This window comes from Taudactylus pleione, unplaced genomic scaffold (genome assembly GCF_031769625.1).
Source record: "Taudactylus pleione unplaced genomic scaffold, aTauple2 ptg000205l, whole genome shotgun sequence".
In the NCBI taxonomy this organism is placed as follows: Eukaryota; Metazoa; Chordata; class Amphibia; order Anura; family Myobatrachidae; genus Taudactylus; species Taudactylus pleione.
Window position 1 is genome coordinate 5640336 of NW_028284607.1, and position 24238 is coordinate 5664573.

The window sequence follows — 24238 nt, forward strand, 5'->3', positions numbered from 1 at the left end:
TGCAGGTTCAGTGTGACAGTCGATTCTCAGACTCACTGCTCTTCCGTTGAAGCTCTGTCTGCGCAGGATTAGGCACTGGAAGACATCCTGAGCTAACTTGCTTAAACCAACATTTCAAATCAGAGACTCCACAGCCTACTTGGTGGGCAACATGTAGACGTCCATGGCCCTGACAAACTACAGACACAGCCAAAAATCTGATCCCTGTCAAACTACATTACCATGCTAAATTTGGAGGAGTAAGGTACAAAACTCTGGCCGGGCATAAAGGACAAACAGCCAAACACATATACTTTCTCACTTATTATATAGATATTATATATCTAACTGTATAGATTTTTTTTTTCACTCCAAGACAAATATGCACACACTAACTTCAAGTTCATCGGCAGGTGCATGGTTAAATTTATAATATCAGATCCAGCCACAAGGGTAAATCAGAGCAGCTAGCACATGAGTTGAAAGTGGAAAAAAATTTACATTTAATATGCCATGATTGTAAAATAGCAGCATGGCAACAGCAGTTCTCGTCGGTTAGAACTAAAGGATACAGTCTGCACCCCTAGCTACATTACAAATATCATCTCTTAATTAAGAGATATTTGCAATGTATTAGGGGTTCAGATGTCTATAAAAAGCACTTAGCCTCATGCTTTTATATTGTCACTCTTCAGCAACTTCTAACATCTCTATAGAGTTTAAAAATGGACTGCATTCTCAGTATATTTACAAAACTCCAGTTCTGTGACAAAGCATAATTATAATAGACACACACACACTATATCACCTATATAAATTGCAAGGGTTGGTACCTGCTGTTAAGTTGGTGGCTCTTGGGAGAACACATAAAGGGAATGGATCTGGACTACGTCTGAGAACACTCCACTACAACGATCATAAAATATATACAGCGCCTGCTCTCCACCCTCTCATTTTTAAAAGCTAAATGTAAACCAATAGAGTTGCACAGTGCAGGCATCAGTTAGCATGAGTTAACACTTTGTATGTTGCACATCATATTTCCTCCATTCAGGAACGAATGACACTGCACTAGGAGGGTCATTCGGATAGAAGGATTTAGTTTTAAATCCTGCATTTGAAGTGAAGTGGAGACTGCAGCTCCCATACGGAGGACGTGCCTTCCTTATTTGGAATCTCACACAGCACTGCAGGGATCTGTGGATTCTGACAATACATGTTCCTAATATTTGGAATTCTTTGGAAATGACAGACAAGAGAAGGTTCTTGTGTGTTCCCCATCTACAGCTTTTGTCCAGTAGTAAACATTTTTTGAACATCTGAATTACAGAGAGACAGAGTAAACAAGAGGTTTCTATTGTGTTTGGTGGCTGTGTAAAAAAAATATAACAATTACTTCTACTGCTTTTTCCCCCCATTTTTAGAGATGTCTAATCCACCTCTACAGGTTTGGTCATGGATTGATGTTATGGGTATCCTTTGTCACAGGCTCACTCAACAGAACATTACTAGATCTACTCAGTCTTTCATACTGAATGCCACATGAACAAACTGCTCTAAGCATCTCACAGGAACTGTGATGACGGAGCTTGGAGCCTGTGTCTGTGGTTCAGACTGGTTGTGGAAACAATAGGTTCCAACCAACAAAGGAATAATTTAAGCTGTTAGTCTTATTTTAACAAGCCCTTAGACATTCTTGTTGAATGTTACCTAAAATACAATATTTCCAAGAATACAAAAAATATCCTTGTTTTCTAATATGGTAATTTGAAAAGCTCACTTTGTAGTCGGATATATAAATGCACACAAAGTGCACCTATGCAACGCTTTCTCTTAAGGATTGTTCTTGTTAAACAGGGGAGGAGTTTCATACATACACTCCTATGTGCTCTCATGATCGCTGCCATTTTCTATATAAAAAACTGCAAGATTCAAATCACTGCTTTGTGGCTTCACCATTATGTTATACCTGAGGAGCCAGCACAAGTTACCAACTCCAAACCTTGTCACTATTTTCCTGCCAATTACCGCTAATTGGTTGCAGGGTCAGTTTGGCTTGTGGGGGGCTGGAAAAATCCCCAGAAGGACCACCTGCTTCGGAGCAAAGCCCACTTTAATCTGGTGATGGGGCCAATGCAAGGAAAGGTTGGTGACTGGTCCCTATGGGACTGTACATACAGCTGTGCTGCCCAGTGCCCTGTAACACTGAGGAGTTTCATGTCCAGTGCAGAAATTCCTCAGCAGTGTCTGCTGTGCTCCGATTGGCTGAGTGACATCACAGTGACTCAGCCAATTGTAACAAACACACCCTCCCTCCCCCAGGATAGGAGGAAACACGAGGCTGCTGGACCCTGGAGAGAAAACAGGAGGGGAGGGAGAGAGTGTCAGGACCGGATCTAGACCAAGTAGAGCCCAGGGTGAGAATTTCCTTTGGCGCTTCATCACACACACGCTGCCCCCATAGCCTCATACACATACTGACCCCATAGCAGCACACACACACACACTGACCCCCATAGCACCACACACACACACACACTGACCCCCATAGCCCCACACACACACTGACCCCCATAGCCCCACACACACACACACTGACCCCCATAGCCCCACACACACACACACTGACCCCCATAGTCCCACACACACACACTGACCCCATAGCCCCACACACACACTGACCCCATAGCACCACACACACACACTGCCCCCATAGACACACACACACACTGCCCCCATAGACACACACACTGATCCCATAGACACACACACACACTGACCCCATAGCCACCCACACACACACTGACCCCATAGCCACCCACACACACACTGACCCCATAGCCACCCACACACATGCTGACCCCATAGCCACACACACACATGCTGACCCCATAGCCACACACACACACGCTGACCCCATAGCCCCACACACACACATACTGACCCCATAGCCCCACACACACACATACTGACCCCATAGCCACACACACACACTGACCCCATAGCCACACACACACACTGACCCCATAGCCACACACACACACTGACCCCATAGCCACACACACACACTGACCCCATAGCCACACACACACACTGACCCCATAGCCACACACACACACACACACTGACCCCATAGCCACACACACACACACTGACCCCATAGCCACACACACACACACACTGACCCCATAGCCACACACACAGGTCCTTTCTCCTGCAGCTGCTAAGTCCTCGGAGATCTCACACTGTTCTGTGGGGGGGGGGGGCGCTATACAGAGGAGGAAGAGGCAGGCCATAGGACATGCTAGGAACAGCAGAGAGGGTGTACTGACTGCGACGTCACAGGGCCTTTTGATTCCCAGACACTCATTTCCGAAATTGTCGGGGGGAATCCTGGGCCGCATCTGAGCTGGAAGATGAGCCCAGTGGGCAGGGCTGGCCTCAGGTCTACTAGCACTCTGTGCTAGAATGTTTGGAGCACCCGGCCACTCCTTCCTCTACATTTTTTGACAGAAAAATATTTAATAGTATTTAATGAAAACTGCCACCATTGGCCTATGTCAATACTGCCCTTATATGCCAATGTCCAACCTACCAACACCAGCTGCCCCCAGAGACACTCTCCTTCACCTACCATCACCCTAACCTTAGCTGCACCCAGACCCCACCCCCTCAACAGTACCCAGAGACCTGCCCACCTACCAACACCCTAACCTAGGCTGCATCCAGACACACTCTCCCTCACCTACCAACACCCTAACCTTAGCTGCATCCAGACATCCTCTCCTAGCAATACCCCGACCTCAACAGTACTCAAACAAAATACGCACCTGCCCACCTACCAACACCCTAACCTTGGCTGTACCCAGACACACATACACTCACCCCCCCACCTACCAACATCCCAACCTCAGCAGCACCCAAAACAGGGGGTCACCTACCAACAACCAATCCTTATATGCACCCAGAGACAAACTCCCAACCACCACCTACCAACACCCTAGCAGCACCCAGAGACACTCCCCCTCCCCCCCTCAACATCCCAACCTCAGCAACACACAGAGATATAGAACTATACTCATTTAAAGTCTCTCACCTGTCTGCTTCCATTCTTCTGGGCTTGCTATGTGCTGCTCCCATAGGCAGAGCATAGGAAGAGGAACCTCCCTGCTGTGAGTATGAGGGGAAGGATGCAACAGGTGATAGGGGTCGTGCACTCGCCCCTGTGCTCAAAAGACTACATCTATTGTCTTTCACCATGGAGCCCATGGAATGTACACACTCTGGGTACCTACCACAGTGCAGGTCCTTCAAAGTTGATCAGCCTCGCAGTGTGCTCCCGTGGCGTCAGTGTGCGTGAGGGGCACAGAGTGTGCGTCTGTGTGTGTGTGGGTGTGCGTGAGGGGCACAGAGTGTGCATCTGTGTGTGTCACAGAGTTTATATATCAGACTAAAGTGGGCACAAGTTATTAGACTACAACTAAAGGGGGCACAGATTATATTAAACTAAATGTGGCACAAATAATTACAATTCTACATATGCTGCTACTGATTTTTATTATTCGGCTAAAGGGGACACAGACAATTTATTAAACTAAATTGGGCACAGTGCTGTGTTGAGAATCTGAGAATGCATAAAGATTTTGAGTCCTATGTGTGATAGTCACGCTCCTCCCATTGATAACCACACCTACTAAATGGTTGGCCACACCCCTTTAACAGGCCACTGCAGCTGCATTTCCCTTGTGGCACATTAATGCCCCAGACTGACACTGTGGGGGCGATTCAATTGTATTTTTGGCACCTGACGGAGCTATTCACTTGTGGCTCTGATCAGGCGCAAGTGCGGTGGACGCCCATTATTTCTTCTCGCACCCTCCTGAGGTGGTGAGCAGAAATGAGCAAAAAGTCAGCATTTTGGGTGACCAACTTGCCTTTGCACCCAATAGTTTAGACAGGTTTAGCCGCTTTATTCGACTACATCCGGCAAATTTGGGCGCGACAAGTACAATAACTTTGAATGCGAAAAACAAACTCCCCCTGATGGTTTGTGAAGGGGAAAGCACTACTGTTGTATAAGAGACATACCGTATAAAGCTAGTCAGCTGGTTTATCCAATTTGCGGACTATAGCCTGTTCCCCACAAAATGAAAACAAATCTCAGATAATATGCATTTAGTTCTCCTTATGTACATAGCAAAAGTTAATAATAAAAAGGTGTTATTTTTATACCCAACAGCTGCTTACCCTTTCCTCGTGGGGTATGTTTATCCAGCTGGGTGAGACAACACGCATCAGAGATATTACACAAAGCTTTCTTGTACAGTCTCTCTTCCTACGCACTTTAATGTTACACACAATTGTTCCTTTACTTCCCTGTTACACATTGCATGAAGTATGGGCAACCCGCGACACTAGGGGCGAAAAGTCAGAATCCGCAAAAAAGTATCACGGATGACGTAATATCGCCAGGCGGAAAGTTTCCGCCGTATTCAATTCCAAAGACTTTTTGAATACGTCAATGCATTGTAATCTGCGGAAAAGTTTCGCCTAAGAATAGCAGACGGACAAAAGTGCAAAATTGTGGTTTTGGGGTGCAACCTTTGGGAAACCCCCCTGCACCCTTGGGACAGACCCCCAAAGATAAACCGTGTAAAAAATAAAATAAAATGTAGAACACCCCAAAAAAGTACTTTCATTTTGGGGGCAAAAAAGTTCAGAGTTGGGGGACAAACTTTCAAACTAGTGAAATAGACTACTGGGGGTCCCCAAGTATGGGGCAGGTGTTTTTTTGATTGCAGGTGCTTGTGGCAAGTGGATTTTTAACGTGTTTTAAAACTCCAGTGTAGCAACTTAAAAATATGCTAGCACCCATTTTTCAAGTACCCCAAATTGCTGGGAGTAGTTATTTTCACACAAAAAATACTGCTTAATGCTATTCTTCACCACTTGTGTTAATGCGCTAATTGGCACCAATTGACACAACTTAACAAATACCTTCATTAGGGCTAATCGGGGGCATCTATAGTGATTCCCATTGTTAGTGCATCTTTTGTGGGGTGTCAGGCTGATTTCCCCATTTTTGACAGGACTTTTCATCTGTTTCAGTATCGCCGGGTGCCGTTTTCGCGTCCTAATTGAATACGGCGAATAGCGGGAGCGCAAACACTTTTCCACATGCAAAACACGCGAGGTAGGCGAAAAGTCCAGCATGCAAAAAAGTGTTGCGGGTGCAAAACTAATTGAATACGGCCCTATGAAATATAATTTAGGATACCTAGCCAGTTTGCAATGTTACTTACAGTTTCAAATGACATTTTTTTCATCAGCTAGTCACACTTTGAGCAATGCTGTCAGCAATACCAGGCAGTTAAAAAACAAAAAACGCAACGGTCATTAACCATTTTACCGAAATCAGATTATTATTGGGCATGTTGGAAAATGCCTGCTAACCGTCAGTATCCTCAGTCAGCTTTTGGCTGTGAATATGGGAGTAATCTGGCTGGTGGGCAGCAGTCACATCTTGTCAATATTGGCCATCTATGGGTGTGGATATATGGATGAACTGTAGAATGTGGTAGCTTTCTGCCCCCTTTACCTCTGCATAGAAGCAGCTCTAGTGTTCCCGCTAGGCTGTTTTAGAGGGGCGCGGCGCCCTGCCCTCCTTCTGGAGGGCAAAAAGCACCCTGCCCTCCAGGAGGAGGGCAAAAAGCGCCCTGCCCTAACAGCCTGCGGGAGCCGTTCTCACCCGCGGGACGCAGTGTCCCGCGGGTGGACAAACATGCGGTGACCCGGTCTTTTCTCCCTTTCTGCCCGGCGTCTTTTCTCCCTTTCTGCAGCGCTTGGGGGCTGCCCGGCATGTCCGTAAGCGCCGGGCACGCCCCCAAGTATGACGAAAAGGGGGATGCGTCTTATAGACACGCCCCCTTTTCGTAACCACGCCCCTTTTCGGACAAGCGCGCACAACATTGCCCTCTCTAGCTCCGGCGCCCTGCCTGCCGCCGGAGCTAGAGGGAACACTAAGCTCCACATAACAAGTAGATGGGCAATCTTCGTCTGGAAACCATGTCTGACACAGGCAGCCAGACACGCCACTTGACAAAAAGTTGTGTTCATGAACAAGGTCTGGAGCCATCCAAATGTAAAGTTAAAAATTAAACAAGTGCAGCAGCTGTCCAGTCAGATGCGGTATTAACTCTGACCAGGAAGGTAGTGACAATCTCCATGAACCAACATTTAGTCATTTGCAACCAAACAAAAAAATACTGATACTGCCATCATGCTAACATACAGTCACAATGGAGGCATTCTGGAAAATACAGTTCATAGGGCCTGATTCAGACCCACTCGCGAGCGGCTGTCCGCTCGCAAGTGGGTCGATGTTATGGACTGAGCATGCGCACGACGGAGGGAGCTCCGTCGTGCGCATGCGCCAGACGCGACGAGCGAAGGAAAGTCCTTCGCTCGTTGTGTCCGATCAAAGGGGGCGTGCTGTCAATGTTGATTGACAGCACGCCCCCTTTGGTGGGCGTGCCGGGGGCATGCCTCCCTGACGGGGGCGTTCCCACGGGAACGCCTCCCGTCAGAAGCCGGCCCACTGACATCACTAGTGATGTCAGTGGGAGTGATTTTGGCTCTGATAGAGCCAAAATCACTCCGGAGCTTGCGGTTGAAAACCTCAACCGCAGGCTCCGGCTCGCAATTTCGATAGTCGCGATGGTCACGACCATCGCGGCCATCACAATGCACGCTCGTATAGCCTGTGGGTGGTGACCCACAGCTATACGAGCGTCCAGGAGGACGGTCCATTTTCATGGAGCCCGGCCCTCATTCAGAGCGTGCGCTCTGCTCAGAGCGTACGGCTCTGAATGAGGTCCATAGTCCTCAATGAATGCATTACAATTACCATACTAAGCACCCTATTACTGGACAAAGGGGGGAATACAATTTTTTTTGCGCCCAACTCCCGTCTAAAGTGACGTGAGATCGGGGGCCAATATGCAATTGTTTTGGGCACACATGCCTTTTCGTGCAGGTCACGATTAAAAGCACCGAGTTTAGACAGGTAAAGCTGCTAAACCAGCGCAAAGTACTCATTAGAGCGCCCAAAAAAACAACATTTTTGTGGGATTTCTGCTTGCCACATCAGGAGGGTGCAAACAAAAATCTGTGCACTCGCACCCGATCGGAGCAACAACTGATTTGGTGCATTGGGCACCCATTACTAGCAGCCGTGGGCAAAAACAATCGAGTCCCCCCCACAGAGGTCTACTGCTGGTGAAAATAAGCGTTTGCATGGCGCCACGATACCTGCTCTAATATGGCCATTTCAGGATAAAATTCTCAAGATAATTTATTTAAAAAGAAAAAAAAGGATTCTTTTTTTCATCAAGAACATGAAAAAGTTTGAACTTAAATATAATAGTATCTCAACCACCCATTGAAATGTAACCATGTTTACTAAAACAGTGCATTGGCCAAGAGGAATCTTTCATTTACTTTCCATCAATGATGTGTTACTTGATCATAAATAATTGCAAGTTAAGGCGTAACACACCAAAAGCAGTTATGCTTTTACCCACAATTATGTAAGCCCAAGCTCAAAGGGTCCTTAAAATATTTTTTTTTTGTATTCAAATATTGCAAAACGCAATTCTGATAAAAATACCAAAAGATGCAAAGTGGCCTTTTTTAATCTTTTGAATTCTAGCACATTTGCCCAGCATTCTTGCAAGCATTCGCTTTGCGTCCAAACAAGTGAAAATAAATGAATAATCAAAAACTTGCAAAGGACATGAAATATTTGTTTACATTTTACATTAATATAACAACTGCACAAAACACAAGAGCAAAAGCAGAAAAAAAAACATTGAGCCACCAGCTGGTCCCAGTGGTCAGGTTGCTGTGTGTCCATAATGTTCTTAGAGGGACATCTTTCTGAATCTAAGATGGCTTTTGCATTGTGGGGGAGGAAAATCTGATTTCTCTAAATGTGGGAATGCTAGGTACCCACTGGGGATTCAGCAGATAGGATGTGTGCATGCAACTGGGCATTTTGTGCGCAAGATCAGATTGTGAGGGGGAGGTTTATTTTCCAGAAGCCAATTCAAAGAGCTTAGAAAATATTGGCAGTAATGAATTGCAAATAAATAACAGAAGGATTATTGTACCCAGCAAGTCACAAACCTACACAGAGAAGAGGTGGTCATTAAAAAATAAAAGAATAGAAAAGCCTATCAAAGTCATAAGAGAGAGATGCCTTTATACCAGTACTGATTAGCTAAAAAACAGATGAGACTATATAAAAAAAGGCTCAGGTAGGGGTCTATAGCATAATATATATATAGTTTAATGTGTTCAGTGCTAAAAGCCTGCAATGTTGCTTGGAGGGGCCTCCCTTTCATTTGTTACCTGTGTACCCAAGTCTCACAACACGAATATTCCTGTCAACAAACGTCTGTGCTAACAAAGGGGGAGGCATTAACACAGAGGCCAGAGAAAATTACTCTTGTAAACCTTTACATGCACAGTGAGGTAGTGTAAACTGCAGAACAGTCTGTATATGTCTGAATGAATAATCATCACACTGTTCACAGCCTGTGTTTTAATCTGCATAATTTAAAACAACAAGAATCCCAGCATTTCCTGTTTAAGCCATGTACACACTGGTCACTTGGGACAGACAGGGACCAAAGTGATGGGTAGGATTCTATTTTCTAGCACAATATATGGAAAGCCGATCATGGATATTACCACTGCACAGCATCTATTTCCCATGCATTGGGACAAGATGTTAACTGGGAATGTGAACCCACAGTTAGCCGAGGTCTTCCCTTCAGTCAATGAACTGTCTGCGGATAGACCTCTGGCTCCATGCTGGCATGTAGTTCAGACATCGCCACCAATCCCAGCAGAGCCCAGCTCCTACAGATACAGCAAAGACATGTCATGCACTAAATCTACTAACGAATTTAGGAAAAGGAGTGTTGATCAGAAAGAAATGGATACCTAAAACGAAGGTACTGTTTCCAACAGAGGATCTCAGGAAATTTGAATCACAGAGAAAAACAAAACAGTTTCCCTCTCGTATTTCATACAGTGCTAAAATCATCATTATTATTATTATTATTATTATTATTATTATGGGCTTAATACATATTACAGCCTTCTGTACCTTTTTTCTAGAAGGGATTATAGAATGTGACTAGGAATGCTGATAGACCAATGCAATATTGACAGAAACTTTGAAGCAGCAACACCATACTAATACAAAACAGTTTTTTCTCCCACATCTCTTACAACAAACGCTATTCTGACAGTAATTTATATTTATACGTAATTGGTTGCTACGGGCAACACCTCCATATTTGCTAAATCAAACATTAGCAAATTCCCAGATCCCCCTCAGTGTCATTAGCACTGAGGCTTTGAAATATAATTGTAAAGGGCCTGATACAGTAGTAAGCGCTGAGGACAATACAGGCTGTAAAGCTGGCCACACACTAGACCAACTTAGATCCAACCAGCCAACTAGTTGATTGGTTGGAATGAAAATCTGGTAAGGGATGAAAGCAAATGACAATCAGCAATTTGCTCCCAAACGCCGGAAAATGGACAAAAACTGTTAGAACAAATTGTTTAAATCAAACATTTAACAAACTTGTCTGACGGCCATTTTCATCTGTTTTCTGGCATTTAGGAGCAAATTGCTGATAATCAGTTACTCCCATTCCTTACCAGATTTTTATTCCAACCAATCAACTAGTTGGATGAAAGTTGGTCTCGTGTGTGGCCAGCTTTAGGCCTCTCCCAACATCATTTTAATAAGTTTTGAACCAACAAAGAGTTGCTCTACTGTCAAAAGTGCAGATTACATGTAGTTTAAGGTATAACATTTACATAGTTGATAAAACAAATGTAATGTTTCAAATTACTATGCAAATATATTTTTTTTGGTGACCTTACCCCTGATAGGAATTGCCTATACCTAGCCAGTAAAGGCAGGCTAAAATGTGTATTTGGTACACACCTTATGAGAAATATAATGGAACAGAGGGCCTGATTCAGACCCGCTCGTGAGCGCTGAACGCTCGCAAGCGGGTCGATGTTGGCCCAGTGTGCATGCGCACGACGGAGGCGGCTCTGTCGTGCACATGCACGAGACCCGGATAGCGACGGGCAAGCCGTCGCTCCGGGTCTCGCTACAAAGGGGGCGTGCTGTCGATGGTGAGTGACAGCACGCCCCCTTTGGTGGGCGTACTGGGGGCGTGGCTGCCCAGACGGAGGCGTTCCCATGGGAACGCCTACCGTCTGGGGCCAGCCCCACTGAAAAGCACTCCAGGGCTTGTGGCAACGAGACCCTACCACAAGGGTCTCGTCGCAAGCCCGATGGTCGCAATGGTCTTGACCATCGCGACCATCTTCCTGGCCGCTCGCTATAGCTGTGGGTGGTCACCCACAGCTATACGAGCAGCCAGGAGGCCGCTCTAAAAATTAAGAGGGACGGCCCTGATTCAGAGCGAGCGCTCTGTCAGAGCGTCCGGCTCTGAATCAGGGCCAGAATCCCGACGCTGACATCCCGAAAGGATTAGGATACAGACACTTGTCGGTCAGTATCCTAAGCCTCCCCCCTCCTGTGCCTAAACCTAACCTCGCCTGCTAGTGCTTAAACCGAAACTCCCCCTGCCCGCACCTTAAACCTAACCCTCCACCCACTACTTACCTCCGGGATTCCGGCGGTCAGGATGCCGGTGCCGGGATTCTGACAGGTGTCAGGATTCTGGCACCGGCATTCTGACCGCTGGAAACCCTGCGGTTGGGATATTGACCGTGTCCCTAATGGAACAAGGCAGCACTTTCCATAACCCCTGTTTGAGAAGAGCGCTGTATAAATCTGTAACTGCTCAGAGTACTAAAACACGTGTCAATAACATAAACATAACCCCATAAGGAAACTATGGGGGTGAAGCATCTCTCCCAGGAATCCATGTAACAATCATGTTTCATATGAGCAGAAATCCATATCATGCTTAGGGAAATTAATGCCATATCAACTATGTTCCAGAAGAAGGTTACAACATATTTGTACTAGAAATGTTCTTGGACAAAATACCAAAAATAAAAAAAAATAAAAAAAAGCTGTAAAACATATTAGCATAACCGCTTGGCTCTTTCAGTGAGTTCTCAGAGAAAGGGTGTTTAGCAAGGGGAAAAAAAAGTTTAAAAAAGGTATTTAAATAGTTGGGAAATGGACAGTTATGTAAAAACTACTTAGTTTCTGTGATTTATTTCTGATTTATTTATTTTTTATAACAAATGGTTTTGCCTTTTTATTAGTGTAAAGTTTTTGCTCAATTAACATTGCAACTTTTTGTCATATTAAATCACACTTAATCTGTCTTTAGGTTTTAAATACTTTACACTTCAGATAGCACTGGTTTTTATAATGCTACATTATGCTGGAGTAATTTTGCTTGCACAAATTCTGTTTAACTTGTGATTGCAATTTGGTATAAATCAGGATGCAACTGAAGACTTTCTAGGAGTGAAACGGTCATCACACACACAGAAAAAAATATTATATATATATATATATATATATATATATATATATATATATATATATATATATATATATATAGAAAGTGGGGTGGAAAGGGCATGCGCCAAATAGTGTATTAAATTTAAACAAGATAGTGTAGTTGTGCTCAAATAGATATGTGCGTACCAGAAATAAATTCTTTAAAGCTTATCTGAGTGGTCTTGTCAGCCGGATGCGGTTATAGTTTTATCCGGATATCTGGTGCCACACAATGGACCTTTAATAAAAGAGGCTCATAGTAGAGCCAAATAGAAGAGAGCAGATATAGTGTAGTAAGTCTAGTACACAATGCGTGGCTAATAATTATTGTGCGTACCAGTTAAAGTCTTGCATACAGATAGAAAGATAAATTCTTTACTCGTCTGTCCTCCTGTGTTCCTCTCACCCCAAGGTTTTCCACATTTTTGGATGGTGGTCTTTTAAATCAAAAAAGGACCCATCATCAGTGGTATATTTAAAACAGGGGGCTTTATTAGAGGGGAATATATAAGGGATACATATAGACAAAGTTAGTAGGAGATAAAAAAGTTTTGCTTATCTGCAAGGGTAGTAGCCAAGGTTCATATAGGTAAGGCTGGCAGTGGCGAGTAAAGAATTTATCTTTCAATCTGTATGCAAGACTTGAACTGGTACGCACAATAATTATTAGCCACGCATTGTGTACTAGACTTACTACACTATATCTGCTCTCTTCTATTTGGCTCTACTATGAGCCTCTTTTATTAAAGGTCCATTGTGTGGCACCAGATATCCGGATAAAGCAATAACCGCATCCGGCTGACAAGACCACTCAGATAAGCTTTAAAGAATTTATTTCTGGTACGCACATATCTATTTGAGCACAACTACACTATCTTGTTTAAATTTAATACACTATTTGGCGCATGTCCTTTCCACCCCACTTTCCAGATCACATTCCGTCTGACGGCCATGCAGATACACGGAAAGGACAGCTGCCTCCTTCTACTAAAAGGATTTTAGTGTTGGAACTTTTTAAAGCACCTACACCGCAAGAAATAATTCAGGGTTATATACAGAGCGCCTTCCAGGAACCATCACATATATATATATATATATATATATATATATATATATATGTGATGGTTATATATAGCACACACATATTCCGCAGCGCTTTACAGCGAATATTTGGCCATTCACATCAGTCCCTGCCCCAGTGGAGCTTACAATCTATATTCCCTATCACATGCACACACGCTAGGGTTATTTTTTTGTTGGGAGACAATTAACCCACCATTATATTTTTGGAGGAAACTGGAGTACCTGGAGGAATCCATGCAATAACAGGGAGAATATACAAACTCCGCACAGTTAGGGCCGTAGTGTGAATCGAACCCGTGACCTCTGCTGTGAGGCAGTAATGCTAACCATTACACCATCTGTGCTGTTGAACTAACACTAATGCTGGGTACACACTGGCCGACAAATAAGCCGTTCAATTTAACAGGCGATAAATTGTGGGTGTGTACAAGCGATATGTCTGTGAATGGCATCAGGACTATAGATAGACAGAAAAAAGATTGTCAATGTCTAGATAGACACCAGAAGTTAGACAGTCAATAGGTCGACAGGGACAAAAGTTCGACATATGAGAAGGACAACATGTACAAATGGTCAACACGTTTTTTGGGGGGGTTCTTTTTAGGGTTAGGCACCAGGAGGGAGGGTTAGGTACTAAAAGGGAAGATTAGGGTCAGGCACCTACCCTGACGGATAGATTAGGATTAGGCACAATTAGGTAGGGATAGGTTTAGGCACCTAGGGGAGGGTTAGGGTGAAGATTAGGGTTAGTGTATTAAAAAAAATAAATAAAAAAAAACACGTGTCGACCATTTTCTTGTCAACCTATCGACTGTCTAACATCAGGTATTTATCTAGACATTGTCGACCTTTTTACTGTCTATCTTCACAGACATATCACGCCGGCTGTGCAGCACAGCCGATGCCCAATATACCTGAACATATAATGGTCCATCTTGAGGTGTGCGGACGGGTCAGCCGACCACCCATAAATTTGCTGCAGAGGCCGTCGGTGATTGACAGCTGAACTGGGCGGGTCATTGTAAATGCCAACCTAGTTTTGACGTCAAGCACGACGCATTGGGCCGACGATTGGCAAGTGTGTATGCACTTACCAATCGTCCTAGTGTGTACCCAGCTTTAGAGGTGGTAGTACTTTGGGTTTAACAGTAAGTGTGTGAAATAATTTTGGGTTATTTAAGTCCTTTTTAGATAGACCAGGTGGTGTTGTTTTGATTAACCCTTTTGTTACCTATATGTCACAAATGTAATACCCAAGCCATTTTGTCTGACAGTCGGGAGATGTTGCCGTTTTGCAGGCAGCATTTCTTTCCCCTCATACGAAGACACGCTATTTCACCGTTATATAGTCTAATAAAGCACACTTTTAGCAGAACCATTGGGATCCTATTCACGGAATACCCATGCTATCCATGACACCAAATCCTGTCTGTGCGTAAAATTCTGCTTCTCCACATGGAAGGCTATTGCTAACGATCCGACGCATCGGAACAATAAATCAGCAATATTGTTCCGGGTGTATGCACTATATTGTGCATTGCACGCTCCCGTGGTGTCTTCGACCGAATTGTCTGATCTTTTGTACATGCAGAAAGATCAGGCGATGCGGCTGATGATCCCATGCAGCGCTGACCAGCATATCGGGCAGTCGGGCACCGAATCACCCTGTGTGTAGGGACCGTCCGATATGTCAGCCCTGGGATCATAGGTTGCATCGGCGGGTACACATCGTATCATGTATACCCGCCTTAAGAGCCTGGAAGATTGAAAAATAATAAACACTGCCAGGGAAAAAGTTGTCAACGCAGCGGATTGGCCAGCAAGCACAACTTGATTACTTTCGTTAAAACTTAAAAGTCACATACTTTGGTAAAACAACTGAACAATAATAAAAACATAGGGAAAAGGGGAAACAGTCAACTAGAAGTATTTTGCATTTGAAATGGGCACGTTTGTGCACGATTATTGTTTCACTCAGTGTGAACTGTATATGGAAAGGAAATATCAGCTTTCATGCTGACAATCACACACAGAAGAGGCCAATGAAAGATTCACAATAATCAGAAAGGAAAAGGTTGAGGCATCTCCCATTCCACAATACAGAAAGGTCCAAACCACGACCTGTGTAACTCGTACACAGAATTATGTCACCAAAGTGATCTGTATACCTCTATAGAATATACGAACGTAGTTTACAACATTAAATTCTATATATAATATAACCCAACATTATTACAATCTAATTCGAATCACAAACGTAGGCGTGCACACATCAAGACCACGTAGTGACAGCAGAGGCGACTATCGGTAACATGCATAGAAGTAGCTGGCACACACACACAGCTGTGAGCATGAGCATGCACAGTATATACACACGTTGCGTATCACGTCTCTCATCTCTGAAGAGCTCTCGAGATTCTCGGTCTTGGAGCTCCCGGGATCATTTCCGTTTCCGGAGCTCCCGGCTCCGGCGAACGCACCACTACGCATGCGCACCGGCGGCCGCGTCCTCGCCACGCTCACTGTAACTCCGTAAGAAGAGATCCATTGCGCAGGCTCTAAGTAACGGGCCGGGTACGTACGTAGTAGACACTACCCTCACTGTGACTGATGTTACAGAGCGCCGGGCCTCTGTCGGTTGCTGAATGTCGCTATTGTTTGCCTTACAAAATGTGTGGGCTCTATTTATAAGAGGAATAAAGACCCTTTCTATAAAGAAAGGAAGGAAAAAAAAACTGCGCTACAATGGTGAGAAAAATATATATTGGTGCTTGATAGACGAATGAAATAATAAACCCTTTCTCCTGCTTTTTAGTAGGAATACAAGGTTCTTACTATTTATTAAAAAAACACAACCTGCGGTGATCTCCTCTTTCACTTAGTGCACAGTTACATTATAATGTAATGTAAAAAAAGACAGCGCAAAACTATTGCAATAAACATATGGCCATCTGAAGTAAATTAGGAAGAGATCGTTCTCCACAGTGCAATGTACCCCTGGTTCCCCGAGCTCCTGTTCTATGTTGGACAGGGATACCCTCAATACCTATTCTGCAGCGCATGCGCAAGTAATGCAATTTTTCACATTTGCAAAAAGATGCCAGTTTTTTCCACATGGAGACAAAGATGGCGAAAAGCGGCAAATAATTTAAACTGTACTTTACAACCAATAAATATTGACGAGGCTGAAGTTGGCTTCTTATTCGGCCAGCTTCTTATTCTTATTCACTTCTTATTCATTTTCCAGCTTCTCATTCAGAAAATGTTACATTTAAACATTTAAATAAAGTTAGATCACTAAACTAACACTATGTAAACAAAGAATTATGTCCCCTACACAGTCTACAATTATTATTTTCCTGGCACAATAAGGATTTGGGCATGAAAAGGGCAGTAAAGCGGGCACAGGCACTATATTTTGTCATTTTGAATAAGAAGCTGTAGTTGTGCAGGGGTTAACTAGCTTCGGTCATCAAATGTTACACTTGAAACCCACAGAGGGTGGTCTGGTACATATGACCTACTTGTCATTTGTCTTGACCAACAAGGATTTTGGCATGAATAGGGCAGTAAACGGGCACAGGCTCCAGAATTTGTCATTTTGAATAAGAAGCTGTAGTTGTGCAGGGGTTAACTAGCTTCGGTCATCAAATGTTACACTTGAAACCCACAGAGGGTGGTCTGGTACATATGACCCACTTGTCATTTGCCTTGACCAACAAGGATTTTGGCATGAATAGGGCAGTAAAGCGGGCACAGGCACCAGATTATCTCATTTTGAATAAGAAGCTGTAGTTGTGCAGGGGTTAACTAGCTTCGGTCATCAAATGTTACACTTGAAACCCACAGAGGGTGGTCTGGTACATATGACCCACTTGTCATTTGTCTTGACCAACAAGGATTTTGGCATGAATAGGGCAGTAAACGAGCACAGGCTCCATAATTTGTAATTTTGAATAAGAAGCTGTAGTTGTGCAGGGGTTAACTAGCTTCGGTCATCAAATGTTACACTTGAAACCCACAGAGGGTGGTCTGGTACATATGACCCACTTGTCATTTGTCTTGACTAACAAGTATTTTGGCATGAATAGGGCAGTAAAGCGGGCACAGGCACCACATTTTGTCATTTTGAATAAGAAGCTGTAGTTGTGAAGGGGTTAACTAGCTTCGGTCATCAAATGTTACACTTGAAACCCACAGAGGGTGGTCTGGTACATATGACCCACTTGTCATTTGCCTTGACCAACAAGGATTTTGGCATGAATAGGGCAGTAAACGGGCACAGGCTCCAGAATTTGTCATTTTGAATAAGAAGCTGTAGTTGTGCAGGGGTTAACTAGCTTCGGTCATCAAATGTTACACTTGAAACCCACAGAGGGTGGTCTGGTACATATGACCCACTTGTCATTTGCCTTGACCAACAAGGATTTTGGCATGAATAGGGCAGTAAACGGGCACAGGCTCCAGAATTTGTAATTTTGAATAAGAAGCTGTAGTTGTGCAGGGGTTAACTAGCTTCGGTCATCAAATGTTACACTTGAAACCCACAGAGGGTGGTCTGGTACATATGACCCACTTGTCATTTGTCTTGACCAACAAGGATTTTGGCATGAATAGGGCAGTAAAGCGGGCACAGGCACCAAATTTTGTCATTTTGAATAAGAAGCTGTAGTTGTGCAGGGGTTAACTAGCTTCGGTCATCAAATGTTACACTTGAAACCCACAGAGGGTGGTCTGGTACATATGACCCACTTGTCATTTGTCTTGACCAACAAGGATTTTGGCATGAATAGGGCAGTAAACGAGCACAGGCTCCATAATTTGTAATTTTGAATAAGAAGCTGTAGTTGTGCAGGGGTTAACTAGCTTTGGTCATCAAATGTTACACTTGAAACCCACAGAGGGTGGTCTGGTACATATGACCCACTTGTCATTTGTCTTGACTAACAAGGATTTTGGCATGAATAGGGCAGTAAAGCGGGCACAGGCACCACATTTTGTCATTTTGAATAAGAAGCTGTAGTTGTGCAGGGGTTAACTAGCTTCGGTCATCAAATGTTACACTTGAAACCCACAGAGGGTGATCTGGTACATATGACCCACTTGTCATTTGTCTTGACCAACAAGGATTTTGGCATGAATAGGGCAGTAAAGCGGGCACAGGCACCAGATTATCTCATTTTGAATAAGAAGCTGTAGTTGTGAAGGGGTTAACTAGCTTCGGTCATCAAATGTTACACTTGAAACCCACAGAGGGTGGTCTGGTACATATGACCCACTTGTCATTTGCCTTGACCAACAAGGATTTTGGCATGAATAGGGCAGTAAACGGGCACAGGCTCCAGAATTTGTCATTTTGAATAAGAAGCTGTAGTTGTGCAGGGGTTAACTAGCTTCGGTCATCAAATGTTACACTTGAAACCCACAGAGGGTGGTCTGGTACATATGACCCACTTGTCATTTGTCTTGACCAACAAGGATTTTGGCATGAATAGGGCAGTAAAGCGGGCACAGGCACCACATTTTGTCATTTTGAATAAGAAGCTGTAGTTGTGCAGGGGTTAACTAGCTTCGGTCATCAAATGTTACACTTGAAACCCACAGAGGGTGGTCTGGTACATATGACCCACTTGTCATTTGCCTTGACCAACAAGGATTTTGGCATGAATAGGGCAGTAAAGCGGGCACAGGCACCAGATTATCTCATTTTGAATAAGAAGCTGTAGTTGTGCAGGGGTTAACTAGCTTCGGTCATCAAATGTTACACTTGAAACCCACAGAGGGTGGTCTGGTACATATGACCCACTTGTCATTTGTCTTGACCAACAAGGATTTTGGCATGAATAGGGCAGTAAACGAGCACAGGCTCCATAATTTGTAATTTTGAATAAGAAGCTGTAGTTGTGCAGGGGTTAACTAGCTTCGGTCATCAAATGTTACACTTGAAACCCACAGAGGGTGGTCTGGTACATATGACCCACTTGTCATTTGTCTTGACTAACAAGTATTTTGGCATGAATAGGGCAGTAAAGCGGGCACAGGCACCACATTTTGTCATTTTGAATAAGAAGCTGTAGTTGTGAAGGGGTTAACTAGCTTCGGTCATCAAATGTTACACTTGAAACCCACAGAGGGTGGTCTGGTACATATGACCCACTTGTCATTTGCCTTGACCAACAAGGATTTTGGCATGAATAGGGCAGTAAACGGGCGCAGGCTCCAGAATTTGTCATTTTGAATAAGAAGCTGTAGTTGTGCAGGGGTTAACTAGCTTCGGTCATCAAATGTTACACTTGAAACCCACAGAGGGTGGTCTGGTACATATGACCCACTTGTCATTTGCCTTGACCAACAAGGATTTTGGCATGAATAGGGCAGTAAACGGGCACAGGCACCAAATTTTGTCATTTTGAATAAGAAGCTGTAGTTGTGCAGGGGTTAACTAGCTTCGGTCATCAAATGTTACACTTGAAACCCACAGAGGGTGGTCTGGTACATATGACCCACTTGTCATTTGTCTTGACCAACAAGGATTTTGGCATGAATAGGGCAGTAAACGAGCACAGGCTCCATAATTTGTAATTTTGAATAAGAAGCTGTAGTTGTGCAGGGGTTAACTAGCTTTGGTCATCAAATGTTACACTTGAAACCCACAGAGGGTGGTCTGGTACATATGACCCACTTGTCATTTGTCTTGACTAACAAGGATTTTGGCATGAATAGGGCAGTAAAGCGGGCACAGGCACCACATTTTGTCATTTTGAATAAGAAGCTGTAGTTGTGCAGGGGTTAACTAGCTTCGGTCATCAAATGTTACACTTGAAACCCACAGAGGGTGATCTGGTACATATGACCCACTTGTCATTTGTCTTGACCAACAAGGATTTTGGCATGAATAGGGCAGTAAAGCGGGCACAGGCACCAGATTATCTCATTTTGAATAAGAAGCTGTAGTTGTGAAGGGGTTAACTAGCTTCGGTCATCAAATGTTACACTTGAAACCCACAGAGGGTGGTCTGGTACATATGACCCACTTGTCATTTGCCTTGACCAACAAGGATTTTGGCATGAATAGGGCAGTAAACGGGCACAGGCTCCAGAATTTGTCATTTTGAATAAGAAGCTGTAGTTGTGCAGGGGTTAACTAGCTTCGGTCATCAAATGTTACACTTGAAACCCACAGAGGGTGGTCTGGTACATATGACCCACTTGTCATTTGTCTTGACCAACAAGGATTTTGGCATGAATAGGGCAGTAAAGCGGGCACAGGCACCACATTTTGTCATTTTGAATAAGAAGCTGTAGTTGTGCAGGGGTTAACTAGCTTCGGTCATCAAATGTTACACTTGAAACCCACAGAGGGTGGTCTGGTACATATGACCCACTTGTCATTTGCCTTGACCAACAAGGATTTTGGCATGAATAGGGCAGTAAAGCGGGCACAGGCACCAGATTATCTCATTTTGAATAAGAAGCTGTAGTTGTGCAGGGGTTAACTAGCTTCGGTCATCAAATGTTACACTTGAAACCCACAGAGGGTGGTCTGGTACATATGACCCACTTGTCATTTGTCTTGACCAACAAGGATTTTGGCATGAATAGGGCAGTAAAGCGGGCACAGGCACCAAATTTTGTCATTTTGAATAAGAAGCTGTAGTTGTGCAGGGGTTAACTAGCTTCGGTCATCAAATTTTACACTTGAAACCCACAGAGGGTGGTCTGGTACATATGACCCACTTGTCATTTGTCTTGACCAACAAGGATTTTGGCATGAATAGGGCAGTAAACGAGCACAGGCTCCATAATTTGTAATTTTGAATAAGAAGCTGTAGTTGTGCAGGGGTTAACTAGCTTCGGTCATCAAATGTTACACTTGAAACCCACAGAGGGTGGTCTGGTACATATGACCCACTTGTCATTTGTCTTGACTAACAAGGATTTTGGCATGAATAGGGCAGTAAAGCGGGCACAGGCACCACATTTTGTCATTTTGAATAAGAAGCTGTAGTTGTGCAGGGGTTAACTAGCTTCGGTCATCAAATGTTACACTTGAAACCCACAGAGGGTGATCTGGTACATATGACCCACTTGTCATTTGTCTTGACCAACAAGGATTTTGGCATGAATAGGGCAGTAAAGCGGGCACAGGCACCAGATTATCTCATTTTGAATAAGAAGCTGTAGTTGTGCAGGGGTTAACTAGCTTCGGTCATCAAATCTTACACTTGAAACCCACAGAGGGTGGTTTGGTACATATGACCCACTTGTCATTTGCCTTGACCATCAAGGATTTTGGCATGAATAGGTCAGTAAACGGGCACAGGCTCCAGAATTTGTCATTTTGAATAAGAAGCTGTAGTTGTGCAGGGGTTAACTAGCTTCGGTCATCAAATGTTACACTTGAAACCCACAGAGGGTGGTCTGGTACATATGACCCACTTGTCATTTGTCTTGACCAACAAGGATTTTGGCATGAATAGGGCAGTAAAGCGGGCACAGGCACCACATTTTGTCATTTTGAATAAGAAGCTGTAGTTGTGCAGGGGTTAACTAGCTTCGGTCATCAAATGTTACACTTGAAACCCACAGAGGGTGGTCTGGTACATATGACCCACTTGTCATTTGCCTTGACCAACAAGGATTTTGGCATGAATAGGGCAGTAAAGCGGGCACAGGCACCAGATTATCTCATTTTGAATAAGAAGCTGTAGTTGTGCAGGGGTTAACTAGCTTCGGTCATCAAATGTTACACTTGAAACCCACAGAGGGTGGTCTGGTACATATGACCCACTTGTCATTTGTCTTGACCAACAAGGATTTTGGCATGAATAGGGCAGTAAAGCGGGCACAGGCACCAAATTTTGTCATTTTGAATAAGAAGCTGTAGTTGTGCAGGGGTTAACTAGCTTCGGTCATCAAATTTTACACTTGAAACCCACAGAGGGTGGTCTGGTACATATGACCCACTTGTCATTTGTCTTGACCAACAAGGATTTTGGCATGAATAGGGCAGTAAACGAGCACAGGCTCCATAATTTGTAATTTTGAATAAGAAGCTGTAGTTGTGCAGGGGTTAACTAGCTTCGGTCATCAAATGTTACACTTGAAACCCACAGAGGGTGGTCTGGTACATATGACCCACTTGTCATTTGTCTTGACTAACAAGGATTTTGGCATGAATAGGGCAGTAAAGCGGGCACAGGCACCACATTTTGTCATTTTGAATAAGAAGCTGTAGTTGTGCAGGGGTTAACTAGCTTCGGTCATCAAATGTTACACTTGAAACCCACAGAGGGTGATCTGGTACATATGACCCACTTGTCATTTGTCTTGACCAACAAGGATTTTGGCATGAATAGGGCAGTAAAGCGGGCACAGGCACCAGATTATCTCATTTTGAATAAGAAGCTGTAGTTGTGCAGGGGTTAACTAGCTTCGGTCATCAAATCTTACACTTGAAACCCACAGAGGGTGGTTTGGTACATATGACCCACTTGTCATTTGCCTTGACCATCAAGGATTTTGGCATGAATAGGGCAGTAAACGGGCACAGGCTCCAGAATTTGTCATTTTGAATAAGAAGCTGTAGTTGTGCAGGGGTTAACTAGCTTCGGTCATCAAATGTTACACTTGAAACCCACAGAGGGTGGTCTGGTACATATGACCCACTTGTCATTTGCCTTAACCAACAAGGATTTTGGCATGAATAGGGCAGTAAAGCGGGCACAGGCACCAGATTATCTCATTTTGAATAAGAAGCTGTAGTTGTGCAGGGGTTAACTAGCTTCGGTCATCAAATGTTACACTTGAAACCCACAGAGGGTGGTCTGGTACATATGACCCACTTGTCATTTGCCTTGACCAACAAGGATTTTGGCATGAATAGGGCAGTAAAGCGGGCACAGGCACCAGATTATCTCATTTTGAATAAGAAGCTGTAGTTGTGCAGGGGTTAACTAGCTTCGGTCATCAAATGTTACACTTGAAACCCACAGAGGGTGGTCTGGTACATATGACCCACTTGTCATTTGCCTTGACCAACAAGGATTTTGGCATGAATAGGGCAGTAAAGCGGGCACAGGCACCAGATTATCTCATTTTGAATAAGAAGCTGTAGTTGTGCAGGGGTTAACTAGCTTCGGTCATCAAATGTTACACTTGAAACCCACAGAGGGTGGTCTGGTACATATGACCCACTTGTCATTTGTCTTGACCAACAAGGATTTTGGCATGAATAGGGCAGTAAACGGGCACAGGCTCCAGAATTTGTCATTTTGAATAAGAAGCTGTAGTTGTGCAGGGGTTAACTAGCTTCGGTCATCAAATGTTACACTTGAAATCCACAGAGGGTGGTCTGGTACATATAACCCACTTGCCATTTGCCTTGACCAGCAAGGATTTGGGAATAAATAGGGCAGTAATGTGGGCACATGCACCAGGTTTCTTAATTTTGAATAATTACCTGTAGTTTTTCAAGGGTTAAATAGCGTTGGTCACCAAATTTGACAATTGGGGTCTTTCCCTAAACCTCTGAGCATGGTCTGGTATTTGAATACAGGAAAAAAAATCTGTGTGGGGTTCACCTTTTCTTCCGAT

General features: G+C 44.0%; 1 protein-coding gene across 1 annotated transcript in view; it reads right to left on the bottom strand.

Annotated features, from left to right (window-relative positions):
• SPECC1L (sperm antigen with calponin homology and coiled-coil domains 1 like) overlaps positions 1 to 16199 on the bottom strand; it is a 76488-nt gene extending 60289 nt beyond the window's left edge. The window contains exon 1 of the mRNA XM_088477873.1: positions 16019 to 16199. The gene's annotated coding sequence lies outside the window, so the exon portion shown is untranslated. The remainder of the gene's footprint in view (positions 1 to 16018) is intronic.
• Positions 16200 to 24238: the final 8039 nt, after the last annotated feature.